Source organism: Leopardus geoffroyi, chromosome C3 (genome assembly GCF_018350155.1).
Source record: "Leopardus geoffroyi isolate Oge1 chromosome C3, O.geoffroyi_Oge1_pat1.0, whole genome shotgun sequence".
NCBI classification, from domain to species: Eukaryota; Metazoa; Chordata; class Mammalia; order Carnivora; family Felidae; genus Leopardus; species Leopardus geoffroyi.
Window position 1 is genome coordinate 109,377,729 of NC_059338.1, and position 14,584 is coordinate 109,392,312.

Genomic DNA, 14,584 nt, shown 5'->3' on the forward strand with positions numbered 1-14,584 from the left:
TTTTAATTGAAGTATAACATACAGTATCCTATTAGTTCAGGTGTGCATCATAGAGATTCAATATTTTTACCCATTATGAGATGGCCTCTGTTCTTTAAATCCATGCTTGATGCTCCAGCAAGACAAAAATCAGGTTGTCCTACCCCGTGCTTGAGACATTGCCCTTTCCATGCAGGAGAGGTCTCCCAGTCCTTGGTCAGGGCACCAGGCCCTCCATGACCTGACCTTTCCATCTCCCCAGACTCACCTCTGATCCATCCCAGCCCCAGCAGCATCATATCATATGTAATTCCTCTCCTACATCTTGCCAGAACTTGCTTCTGTAGCTCGGTTTATGCCGCTCCTCTGTCTGGACAACCACTGCTATCCTCCTACCCCTTCACTGCCCACCCCCCTTCACATCTGGTTGTCCCTTTGCACCCAGTCCAGGTATCATACCTTCCAACCTTGCTTCTATCTCCTAGCAAAGGCCAGGTTGGTGGCCCTCTGCTGGACTCCCACAGGACTGGTAAATTCCCTTTATCTTAGAATGTATCACATTGCATTGAAATGATCCACTGCTGGGCCTTTAAGTGACTTGAAGTACCTCTAAAGTAGGGACTGCATCTTTTTCACCTCTGTGTCCCAGCCCCACTGCACTGAGCACTCAATAATTGTTCGCTGAACAGATCCGAACTGAGAAGAGTATGTGGGTTTTTGTGATACTTATTTCTGCACTAGTGACTCACTCAAATATAGATACCTACCTAGAGTTCTGTTCACTTGCTTCTGCGCTAACTAGGACTAGGGCTGCCAGAAGTCTAACTAGTAGATGATCAATCTTAATTAATCAAGCAGTTAATTCCAGATTTATTGAGTATGTGCTGTGTGCCAGACTTTGTGGACAATTATACAACCATACTCAAAGGAACAAAACACAGTCCCTGCCTTCAAGGAGATGGTTTTTCTGGAAATTAAAAATAACATCGTTTATGACGGAATATTTTTAATGCAAAGGACACTTAAAAATTCTCTTCTCCCTTTCAGTGTCTGAAAATGTTTGATTATCAGTTCCCCTAACGTTCCCAAGCCACAGGGCTTTTGTTTGGCAGCCCTGGTCTGCCCGAGAGGACTGGGAAAATCAAATAAACTATTATAGGGGAATGTGTATTTTCGGGCAATAAAAAGACTCTGGATGTTAGAAAAGCAACTAAAGACTAAAAGGAGAAAAGGTGAAGACCTGTTTCTTTTTCTTTTGGGAAAAAAAAATCAGAACGACCCACTTAGAGAGATTTTTTTGGAATAATTTTGTTCCATAACAATGATCCTGTGGCCCTAGGTCAGTGGTTCTCAAACAGGGGCAGTGTTGCCCCCCAGGGGACATTTGGCAATGTCTTCGTACATTTTTTGGTTGTCACATCTTCGGGGAGGGGTAGTGTACTAGCATCTGTGTGTTGGATGAAGGCCAGGGATGTTGATAAACATCCTATAATCCAAAACCCATAATGAAGAATGATCCGGCCCAAAATGTCAATAGTACTGAGATTGAGAAACCCTGCCCTATGTTATAGGGTGGGATTAACACTAACTGCATTCCAAAATTCCACAGAAACAACCAAATGTAGTAATGGCCCTTGGTAGTCACAAGCTTGACCCCTGGGTGCCTCTGACTCATGCATAAGGGTAAAGCCGGGACTTTGACAGGCCAAAGCAGAGCTCTTGGATTATTTTTATGCCGTAATTAGTTTTTAAACACTCTCGTCCTCCTTTCCTTTCCCTGCCCCCAGCTGCCTTTTTTTTAAAAAAGGAAATTAAATAAACAAGAACAACCCCCCAAATACCCGCTGTTTATGTCACTGGCTTTTTCTCTTTTTTCCTTGCTGATGAAGTAAAACACAATATAACGGAGAAAGAATATCATCAAAGGCTTCTGCTAGGGCTTAGTGGTAGCTCACAGAGCACAGCAAAAGCCTTGCTTATGTGAACTGCTCAGAGAGGCAAACACCTCAAACGGAGATGAAATGCATAGGTGGAATATGATCGTCATAATTTGTTAATTGTGCTTTCCCCATGGTAGATATTTCTGGGTTATTTATTTATTTAAACACTGTGGTATATGTTTGAAGTAAGAATATCTCAATCCATATTGTTCTGTTTTCCCCTGCAAGGGTCATATTTCCTCTGTCAATAACACAAGCTTGGATCTCCTTGAGCCCCAAATTACACTTCCTCATAAGAGATGAAAATGTCACATTTTCCTTGAGATCTTTATTCCACATGACTTTGCTAATGACTAGGGTAAAATTGAGAAGTTCAGGAAAAGGAAATCTCTCCCTCCATCAAAGTGAGTAAACAAACCAAAGGAAAACAGGATGCCAGAAGCTAAAATGGGTAGAGTTTTTAAAATATGTTCCATAGATCTGGAAGATAGCCTAGATCTATGGTTGGACCTCTTTGCCCGTCCACCCAATTATCCCACAATATACAACAATGTCATATGGCCAACGCTAACAAAAAAATTTCACCATTTTGTTGTAGGTTTTTGTCTCTTGGCATTGAAAAGATGTGATGCAAATGCTTATCAAATCCCTCCAATCTCACCTTGCCCCTGGTTGCCTCAGCACCACCTCCTACCTCTCTGGACCCAGGTGTCCCACATTAACATGCTAATTCACATCTACAAGCCCTGGTGCGTAATATCTTCTTGGTCTGAAACACTTTCCCTACTTGTGCACCTGGAGAACTTTTCCCCTTCAAACCTTGCTAAGACGGCACCTCTGTGGAAATTTTGCTGATCTACAATATTCTCTCCCCACACTCATATTTCTGTGTCCAGGTAGCAGGTGTTGTGGGTGCCTCACTTGTATCTCCTGGGACTAGCCTAGAAGCCCTTGGAGATTCCGCAGATAATTCCTGTATGTGTCTATGGTCTTGTTTCTCAAGCATCTGTTTCTCTTGACTTGAGGGCTTTCTCTGACCACAGGAGCTCACCATCCCCTCATGGAGTAGGCAAAAGTGCCAGGAAGTTAATGTCCCAGAAGCAACCCTTAACCACTGAGAGGTAGGAATTCACTGATAAACACCCCAGCTTCCTCACTTTACAACAGCACATTCTGAAGGGTGCTCTCCACCATGTCTCAGAGGGTTCCTAGGAGATCCAAGCCCTTATTGCCCCCAGTCTTTACCTACTTTTTAATATACTCTTGATTGGTTTTTTTCTCCTTCTCTGTTTCACTCTCTTATTCTCTCATTGTGCTTCCTTGGATCACCTCTCAAAGTAATGCATGGCACTCAAATCTTTATCACAAGCTCTGCTTTTTTTTTAATGTTTATTTTTGAGAGAGAGAGAGAGAGAGAGAGAGCATAAGCAGGGGAGGGGTAGAGAGAGAGGGAAACACAGAATCTGAAGCAGGCTCCAGGCTCTGAACTGTCAGTCTAGAGCCTGAAGCAGGGCTCGAACTCACAAACCCGATCATGACCCAAGCCAACGTTGGATGCTTAACCGATTGAGCCACCCAGGCACCTCACAAAGTCTACTTCTTGGAGAAGCAAACTAAGATAGTCCCGTACAAACTTCTGTTGTGTAACTGGTCTGTATTATATTTCTTTCTCTCTGTATGTCTTGCATAATTCCTTCAAGGGCAAGAACTCTGTTATTTATCTTATCCCCAGTGCCTACTAAATGCTGGACCCCCTGTAAATGTTTGTTGAAATGAACAGTCTACGAGGCCTGAAGGACCACCTGCAGAAGACCTAGAAGGCTGGATGAGTGAGTACAGGAAGGAAGTGGAAAAGGAAGTGACTGAAAGAAACTGAGTTGTGAGGAAAGAACAGATGAATTAATGGCGATTTAATAGCTTCCAGAAGTAGCAATAAAAAAAAAATGCATTGATTGAGGGGAATTTTCCAAGCAGACAGAGTGGTTTGATAAATAAGTGGAAGGCGACCCCTAGGGTGGGATAGAATCCACACTGGCTTTTGGATGGCCAAGGAAAGAGGATTTCAAGCTGTATGGAAGGTGTAGACTGGACTGGACACAGAGTCAAAGTGAAGAGGTGACCCGGCTCCTTTTCAGGAGACACCTTCTTGAATGGTTGAGCCTCAGAATGATGGGTCACGTGACATCGAAGTTCTAGCCCTCTGAGCACTTGCCACCTGCTTGTGTATAGTTTCTGCTTCGCATGAATGCTAACATGGTAGAAAAAAAACACAATTTGGTTTCTAAATGGCTAACCATGTGCTGGGCTGCGTGCAGGTCTATTGTGGAGAGGTCAGTAAAGAGAAGTGAGGGAAGGAAGATGACCCAGATGCCCTCTTGCCCCAGATGCCCGGGGTGGAGGAAGCAAAAAAGCTCCAGGGGCAGAGCACTGGGGTTTTATTTGGGGAGCTGGGGGCACATTGTTTCATCACAAGGCTACATCTTTCCTTAATTTTTTTTTTTTTTTTGTATTTTCTATTTTTTCCCCATTTGTGATGATGCGCTCCTGATGAAAATTCTCAACTGATGTGAATGGACTAAGTATCAGGCCCCTTTGGGGGCAAAAATATCATCCCTACCCCCAGGGAGCTTACAATTTAGCAAGGCCATATTTGTAGTCTTGCTAAATATATTATGTGTATTAGAGCACATTTCCAGGAGAGCCCAGAGAAGGGTGTGCTAATTTCACAGAGGGGACAGGGCAAGCTCAGCGTTAGAGGAGAGCTGAAGCTAGAGCCAATATTTGAAGCAAAGCAGAGATTTCATCAAGAAGTGAAGACAGGGAAGGCATTCCAGATATTCATTCATTTGTTTATTTTTTCACTTCCTTTGCTGGATATTTACTGAATCCCTATTATGTGACACGCATTGGGGAACAATAGTGAATAAGAGGAGAAACTTGCCAGTCAGGGTATGCATAGGCCAGTGCTACAAGCTGACAAGAACCAGGCTGTGACCTGACAGTGGGATAAAGACAAAGGGAGTAATCAGCACATTGTCCTAGGGCACATTGGATGGCACAATATGCTTCCAAGCCTGGAAGATATTGGTAGGGACAAGGGTCTAGGATAGCGTCCAAGAGGAGATGACATCCCAGCTGAGACCTGAAGGTTAAGAAGGCATTAGCCAAGTGAGGACTGAGGCAGAATATTCTGGGCAAAGAGGCCTTTCTGTGCAAAGGCCTAGGGGTGACGTGGCCTGTTGAGGAGGTTAGTGAGAGATAAAGACTGGAGAGGTAAGCTGGGACAAGGTCATGAAGGGCCCTTTGAAGGAATTTGGACTTGATTCCTTTGGCAATGGGAAATTATTCAGAGGCCTTAAGCAGGGGCATGCCATGCTCAGCTCTGAATTTTAGGAAGATTACTCTGGGTACCAAGTAGAAAATGAATTGGATGGGAGAAAGAGATCGAAGCAAGAAAAACAGTTGGAAGGTGGCTGCAGTAATTCAAATGAGGGCTAGAAGCCTAGAAATGAGTGCTAATGGCAGGTAGGGATGAAAAGAAGTGACCCAAATAGACATGCACATGCCTGTAGGCACCAGAGAACACAGTGGAGCTGAGAGACTCCCATAAAGTAGATATAGCGTAGAGTGAGTGGTAGAAATTGACAGGAATTGAGGCCACACAAATGTTGGGGGACCTCCAATGCCATGCTAAGTTTGGAATTCACTCTACAGGCAGCAGTAAACCATTGAAGGATTGAAGGAAAAGAAGATTATAACTCTACCATCTCTGAAGGATGGATTGGCAAGAGAAAAAACTGTCACCACCTTGGAAGTTAATAGTCCAGATGCAAAATTTAGGAGTTTGAGGAGTTCGAAAGTTGCATGTAACAAAAAGAATCTAGGCCCAAAAGAAATGACTGACTTTGGCAAATTCGACTTTCCTCTTTTTGTTCTATTCAGGCCCTCAAAGAATTGCAAGATGCTCACCTACACCGGGGAGGGCCATCTGCTTTACTCTGTCCACCAATTCAAATGTTAATCTCTTCCAGAAACTCTTACAGATACACCTAGAAGTCACCTCCCATGGCCCAGTCAAGTTGACACATAAAATTGACCATCGTTCATAGTAAGCACTTGTGTTAACCTATTTGCTTACATACTGTTGTAAAGATTAAATTAAATAATGTGTATAAAATTCTCAGCAAAGCAATGGTCCATACAAATTCATAAAGAAATAATAGCTATTACTATTAGTTTTGTTATTTCATTATTAATGTGGAAAGTGTGAACTAGGGCTGTGACAGCAGAGAGCCAGAGGAGGGAATCAAGTCATCAATGTCATGCTGAATATACACTTTGATAAAAAAAAAAAAAAAAAAAAAAACACTTTCCAAAAATAAAAGAGAGAAAGAAGTGTTCTTTTTTCATTGTATCTGAATAGTTGGAGGTAAGAAAGCCAGCCATTTACTTTGAAATATTATATTATTAAGAAGAAACAGGCATATGGTGAGAATGCTTTGATAGGTTTCAAACTCTTCAAATTCCTATATTGAGTATTCTCAATTTTTTTTTTTCATATGTAGGCTATATTGTCAGTGCAGATCTTTGCAACAGTTAGTCATTTCTTTCTAGTCAGTCATTTCTGTTACATGGAGATTTCAGAGTTTGCCCTTTTTGGGTCAGTGAAATGTCAATTGGTTATTTTTTCCTTTACCTGTACACAGAAGTGAGTTTACCCTAAAAAGAAAACCAAGCAGAAGATATACAGTATTTGACATTTCCGGCTCTGCTCAGGGTGCCCTCTGACAGCAGCTCTGTGGCCAATGTTGGGAGCAGCCCCCTTGCAATGGAAGTCTAGGACCTCTAGAGTGATATTAGGAGTGTGACCTGGGCTTTGGGTCATTCATAACCAAAGGGTCTGTAGCAGGATGCGCCAGAATAAAGTCGCATCTCTTGAACAGAATATGCAAACACGAAAGAATTAGAGTTTCTCTTCCATTGTGTCAGGACAGCTGGAATTTTTAGGAGATGCCTCGTGAGGTTATGTCTGGATGAAGTATTAAATATTCCTCACAGGACCAATTGGTGAGTGAATGCTGCCCAAGATGGTACTCTAAACTCTATGAACCTCCCCAGTGGGAAGGAATAAGTAATACTTGTGCAATCCTGTGAAATTATTTTCCTTCAGCTCCTCCTGCTTACACACGTTCTCCGGGCACCCAAGAAAAAATGGTGGCCATTAGTTCATTCGTGTTTACTCAGCAAGTGCTGGTGTCCTCAGGAACATCTCTGGCCCAATACTCTATTTGATCTTTTGAGGGCTGGCTCCAAACTGGCCCCACAAAGGATCTTATTAGTTTTCCAAAGTAATGATAGGGATCATCGTTTAGACATCAGAGTAGAATCATCTACTTAAAAACAGAGCTATCTGGTCAGAAAAGTGGTTTATTTCCCATTGCTCCCTCTGTATGGAGGTCTGTTTAAGAACTTGGTACCACCTAAGTCTGTTAAGGCTCACGTTGAATAAACAAGACAGAATTTTATTTATTTATTTTTAATTTTTTTTAATGTTTTTATTTATTTTTGAGACAGAGAGAGATAGAGCATGAGCAGGGGAGGGGCAGAGAGAGAGGGAGACACAGAATCTGAAGTGGGCTCCAGGCTCCAAGCTGTCAGCACAGAGCCCGACGCGGGGCTCGAACTCACACACCGCGAGATCATGGCCTGAGCCGAAGTCGGACGCTCAACCAACTGAGCCACCCAGGCGCCCCTGGAATTTTAAAATACATAAATTTTTTTAGCCTAAACTTGTCGATGCAATATCAGCCTCATATATCTTGATAGTAAAATCATCAAGATAGGCACTCTTGTTTTCCTTCTCTTTCTCTTCTGTTTTTGAAATCCTGTTTTAAATTAGAGAGGAGAAATGGGGGTAAGATGAGCTACAGAGTGAGAACAGGACAATTGGAGAACTCAGCCAGTAGGAGGATTCTTCATGCACGATTCAAACTAACTCAGGAGCACACAGAAGCCTGCTGACCATACCTGTGGTAGGTAACTGGGCTTAAACCACTTTCAGTGGTAGTCCTTGCTGAGAGGACTTAGTTATTTATTTTGAGAGAGAGAGCGAAAGAGAGAGCTGTCAGCCTGGAGCCTGACGCAGGGCTTTATCTCACAAACCATGAGATCATGGCCTCAGCTGAAATCAAGAGTCAGATGTTTAACCGACTGAGCCACACAGGCTCCCCTATTTCCTTGATAATTTATGGGCCGACCTTTTCAGAGTGGTTTACAGGTTTCAAGAGAAAGGAAACCTGTAACTTAGTTAAGATATTGAGTATGTAAAACAATCAGGATTAAAAGAGAGAGAAAATTTAGGACATTCTTGGTTAGTGCTAGGAGTTGTACTGTTGGACTTTATTGTGAGGATTCTTTTCAAACATAACCCAGGGCACTGGCACCAAGATTTGTGTTCAATTCTATTAGCCCTCATCATGTAATTTTGGATAAGTAACTTAAAGAGAAACGTCTTGAACTGGACAGGACATGGTTTCTGGAATCAGATAGATCTGGGTTTAAATCCTGGCTGTGCTACTTAAATAATTAGTGATCTTGGGCACATTAATTAAGTTCTCTGAGCCACTTTCCTCATCAGTCAGGTGGAGAGGGTGATCCTTACATCACACTATTTTATGTTTTATGAAGAATAAATGAAATATGTGTGTAAGATAACTTTCACTTCCTCTTGGGTTGTTTTTTTTTTTTCCAGCTTTAAAAGATGAATTTTACCTGTACCTATTTCTCTAATGATTTTTTTTTTTTTTTGGAGAATCAGTTAAAATTAATGAATGCCTAGAAAACAATTTTAATGAGTAAAATAAATTAGTTTACAATAAAACCATTATTATTAAGAATTAGGTAGTGCAATTGCCCAGGGGCCTCAGGAGTGGGTGGGATTCACAAGCCAATTCTGGCCAATGAGCCCCTAGGCAAGTTACTCCTCTGAGCTGTCAGTGTCCCCCCCAGAGCAAAGTTGTTCTGGGTGGAACAGCAGATTGTAATGTCCTTGTATGAACACTAAAATCCTCCCCAGGTGTCACAATCTTTGATTCAGTCAATGAATAACCTTGCAGTTTGTAAAATGTATTTCCATAGGAAAACATTCAAGGACAAGTAAGGGTTTGTCTAAGAGTGACTTTTGTGGCATCTTCTTTCTGGGATTAGATAGAATTTTCTGATTTCTCAGGCTTTATGATGGTACATGAATGCAGGTATTCAAATGCAATGCATTTGGTGCTTTGATCCATGAAACATATTTTGCCAAGTTAAAATTCCCTATTTGACGTTATCCAATAGAGAGTCCTTAGCTATTTGTTTCAGTAATTTCCATGAACCAGGAAATAATACATGTGCATGTGCATGTGCATGGGGTGGGGGGAGGGAGCTTTGTTTGTAGTGAATTTCACAAACATTTTAACATCAGAGGAGATAAGCTCTGAAAAAATTCAGTTATCTTTTCACAAACAAAATTACAGGTGTATTAATGCTTTTATAAGTGGAGTCCAAAAATTTTTGTCAGACTTTCCTTCCTCCTGTCATAAACAAGACTATAATAATTTCTCTCGCACTGAACATTCATATTTCAAAGGATTTCTTTCCAAGGGCAAAGCCTACAGCAATATCAACTTCTAGGATAAAGGAGGGTACTTTCATTCCTGAGATAAAACGTGCATTCTTCATTATGCAGCAGGAAGCCTGCAGCTGTCTTGAAATGCTGTCCCCGGGGATTATGCCCTGGATGATCCCACAGTGACACTTTATAATGTGAAGTTTCAACAAGGATTTCCTTTATACAAAGTTCAGTCTTTCCTGAAAACATAGCAAAGTGCCAAGGACTTCAAAGATTTCTAGAGCTTACAGTTATCAAACTGCACATGTATTTCACAATTAAAGATATCCTGTTAAATATCATTTCAAATGTTATCCTTACTGCTTATCAAAAATCCTCCCAGATGTATCCTGTTAAAGAACAGGCCAGTTGATATTGAATAATAACCAGCAAATTAAAATTTTTGCCAGTTTACTGAACCTTTACATTTTTGACCATGACATCACGTTTGTTAACTGAAACAAAATCTCTGAAAGCCTCGAGAACTCAGTTTAGGTTCTTCATAGTGTCAAAAAAAGACATGCATGTGAAACTTACAGACCATTTTTAACTGTCTTTCCAACTTCCTAATGTTTCTATAAGGTAATACAGGTAAAAGTCCTAGCACTTATCTACAGTAAAAATTGGTTATCTTCTCCATTAATAAAAATTCCTTTTATCTCACTGATGACGCCTTTAGTGTAAACATAAATGTCAATAAGACATTTCCTTAATGGAAAAGTTAGGTCAAATAGGCTAGGAAAACCTCAGTCAGTAGAGGTCCAGGGCTGGACTGTCTGAAGCTGTACTTCAACATGAAGAACTCTCTGACCACACAACACTTTCAGAGGAGGGCATTTCTACTTTTAAGATCTGCAGTGCTGAGATTTATTGGGAGCTTGGGAATTTGCATCTAAACTGAAGGGCCTCTACCATAACATAACTAATGTTGAGGAGTAGGATTTATAATCCTCTAGAGAGCCTTAATTATTTGGCCACTACCTCACTTTCATTAACTGGAATGAAAACTCTGGATGGTTTTGAGAACCCAGTGGTAATCGTACAGGATATACTGACATCTGGTGGCATCGATTAAGCAAATACTTATGAATTAAGAAGGAGGGCTGTGATTAAAATTATTGACCAAATTGCTTTTAAATACTCAGAACTCCTTCGGAGCTTTTCCAAACGCTGTTTTCAAAGGCTTTTCTTTTCCTCCTATGCCATTTATCATCTGGCCTAGTCCATTCATTGAAGCCTTCAGTAAAAAGTTATGTTTTAACTCAAGGTTAATTAACCCTAGATTAATAATGATAAGTGTGAACTGTTGACTAATTTAGGACTTCAATTTTAATAATGAGATCTAAACTGTAATCAATTTTTATGGGGTTATTTGGCTTGAAGGAATACTTTAACATGGAATAAATGTGATCCCTCTAGTTTCCTCCTTAGAAGCCAAGAATGGAGAGCTGCCCACAGTAAAACTGGGGTGTGGTGTGTACAATTTCATGCTCCTAAATCATTTGACCTTTCAAAAATACATCTAATCAAATCTAGGAGAGAATTACCACTGTCTTCTTATTAGCATGACTCTCTCCCGAGTTGTCCATCAAAAGAAGTAAAACAATAGTTTCCACCCTGCTTTTCAGAGTAAAAACTGAAGACAGATTTTGACTTGTCCAAAGTCAGTGACAAGTCTGTGAATAGAATCCGGGAGTTGCTAAGTCTTGCTTCTTGCCACCTTTCGACGTGTGTTTCCGTTTAGGATGAGTGACCTATGGTCGGTTGTCATGGTTTTTAAAAGAGCTCTGTGAGGTCTGGCTTTTGCATCAGATTCTGGACTCAAATCATGTTTAAATTGTGTTTCCTCTCATCTTTTCCTGGTTTTGATTATTTTTTAAGAGTAGTTGATGGTCTCATGACATGAGCCTTCTATTTTGTATTTTGTGTCTCGTGTTTTGAATTTTATGTGAAATCGTGGGTTTGATCTTTGACCTCTGTTTACTATAATACTGATTCGCCACTAATTTGATAGCAAGCCATAGGGATCTACTGTAAACACGCTGCTCACTTTACACAGCTCTGTTTTACTCTTAAGTGAAGAAATATGTGTGTAGAATATAATTTAGAGACTCTTGCAGAAGTAATAAAAACCACATAAGTTTTCAACTTCCCAGGTAGCACTCAGATTAATCACTTTCTGTGATAGAAGGACCTGGTAAATTGAGAGGAAGTCATCAGTGTAAATAGGTATAACGTCACATTTAGTTTTACTTGGTCAGTGTACTCATCCAGAAACAGGGGAGACGTGGCCTAGACCACACAGCCCTACCTAGCTCGCCGGGGCTCTGAACCCAGAGAAAGCGGATCACAGGACGGGAGATCATTTTGTGCACTGATTCTGGGGTGGGGGGGGCGGGTAGGGGGAGGTGGGCGGCCAGTGCAGCTAGGCAGGAAACACACAACACAGACACACGAGGAAGGAGCGCCGCCTATGAGTGAGGATGGCAGAGAGTGGGCATCATGAAGGCTTAGTCAAGCCTCACCAACTGGCGAGGTGATACTTTCATGAATTTTATTTCCCATTTATCAGCTTACCAAAAGACAACGATGATTAGTTCTTAGTCCAACAACCACGGAGACCTGAGAAGACTCTGGCAAAGCTCCAAGGAAGGTTTGCTTTGTTGCAGCTGCATCCCGGGGCCCAGGCCAGGAAACTGGAGAGCTTGGCCTCAGGAAGGTAGAGATATGGCAAGGTCAGCATCTGGGGAGGAAAATACCGTCTTTCTCTTTCTTCCTATTACGCCAACTGCCTGTGAGTTGCTGGCCTAAGGAAGTAAAAGGTACAAAAGGGTTGTCTTATCCGTGTATATTCCAAGTCTTAATTCCCTATGGGCTGGTTTATGTTATGCCCAGTTTAAGATCAGTCAGCCCTGATGACTCTGGGCTCGGCTAAACATGGAGCATCGGTGGCTGTCCTTGGAATACTTTCATTCGATAGAAAAGAATTTGCTATTAAAAACATATTTGCGATATTCGACCCAGTCTTCTTTTTTTAGTTTCATCTCCTTTCTCTTAATCATATTCAGAGATAGCATGAGAATGAAGTCATTTGTTTGTCCAGCAAATATCTACTGGGCCCCTGCCTTCCTTACACACTATGGTAAGCGGAGGAGAAAAAAAATACACGCTGCGTAGATGCCCCCTCAAAAAGCGTGTAGCACCGCTGGAGACATGGGGCATTCACTTGTGCAGAGTTAAAGAGCTCTTCAAGAATCTCCCTGTCCAATGAAAATATCTAATAAGGCGAGAGGTGCCACAAAGCCTGGTAGGGTTCTGGGGAAAAGGAATGGTGTCAGCAAAAATGTGTGTGGGTTTGAAGGAGGAGAAACAGAACACGAAATCCCAGAGCTCTGGAAAGGTTTGCTAGCAGAGACAGAAAAGGAGCTCGAACTCAAAGGCAGCATTCCACGTGGAGAAGGGGGAGGAGTTCCATGAGCCAGGAGCAAAGATGAGGCAGGCAAGCACAGGGCATGTTTCCGGGAACAAGTCTAACTTAGAGGAAAGGAATCAAAAATATACCTCATGGGGCAGGAGCCCCAGGTTCCAGCCCTAACTCAGCCCCTCACTGCTGGGTCACCTTCAGCCCGTCTATGAAGCCAGCTGTCCCTGCGCCTATTTCTCTGAAAACTGGGAATACTGCTTCCTCCTCTGACACACGTGAGGGGTACTTGTAAAGAGCAAATGAGGTAATACACATGAGAACGCTTGGTGATACCAGCATAAGGGACAGATTAGAGAATGCCTGAAATGCCAGCGGGGCTTGACTCTAATCCTTTAAGTAATAAGAAGCCATCGGACATCTTTGAAGAACGGGGTGAGTGACATGACAAACAAGATGTGAGGAACCTAATTCCTTCTTCAAGTCCCTCCTACAGCCGGGCAATCAGTCTCTCTTCTCTGCTGACAATTTTCTGTGATGTCTATTCAACATCTCCTGCAGGTGCTGGGAGGGAAATCCAGCCCAGCTCTTGGGAAGGGCTGTGCACGCCTTGAAACAATCATGCCATGTAAATCAAAGGCCTTGCTGCCCCTGAGCCTTCCTGTTCACTTGAGCATATCTATTGTCTTTGGAACGTCATCCAATTTATTCACATTTCAAGATGCCTCAGACTGTGTACAGAGCATTTTTGTACTGTATCACCAAAAAGCATCCTTGTTTTATGATGTGCTGTCTCTGGCTAGGCAGCTCTAAAGATCATTAGCTCTTTTCCCCATTTCTCTGCCTTGCTAAATCCAAACACACTTCTAAGCTCCTAAATCTTTTTTAATATTACCCACCTTTGGGGAGGAATAGGTTTACTCTTTCTTGTATTTGAATATCACTTTAATCACTACTAAAATTTATGATATAACAGAGTTTAGCTTAGGGATGAGTCATTTTTCAGCAACAAATTAGAAAAGTATTAAGTTTCCAAGATATCAAATACAGCTAATTTTAAAAAGCATACTATCCAACTTAGATTTTCCTTTCTTTGTTTGAAACAACTGAGAGGTTTGAAGAAAATTAAAGGACAATCTCTAAAGTCCTTTTTAACTAACTCCTTTTGTGTGTTTCTGTGATTTTTAGTTCTTACCTGTCTAGGTAAATGACTAGGTGAATGAATGCATGAATGAATGAATGAATGAATGAGTTGAAATAATTAGATCTAGAAAAATATGTTTATTTATGTATCACTTCAGTTCCTTTAGCAAATGTTTCCCATAACGGGCCAGTCAGTAAATATTTTCAGGTTTACTCTTATGTGGATCCTGAGAAACTTAACAGAAGACCATGGGGGAGGGGAAGAAAAAGCAAAAAAGTTAGGGAGGGAACCAAACATAAGAGACTCTTAAAAACTGCGAATAAACTGAGGGTTGACGGGGGATGGGAGGGAGGGCAAAGCGGGTGATGGGCACTGAGGAGGGCACCTGTTGGGATGAGCACTGGGTGTTGTATGGAAGCCAATTTGACAATACATTTCATATTAAAAAA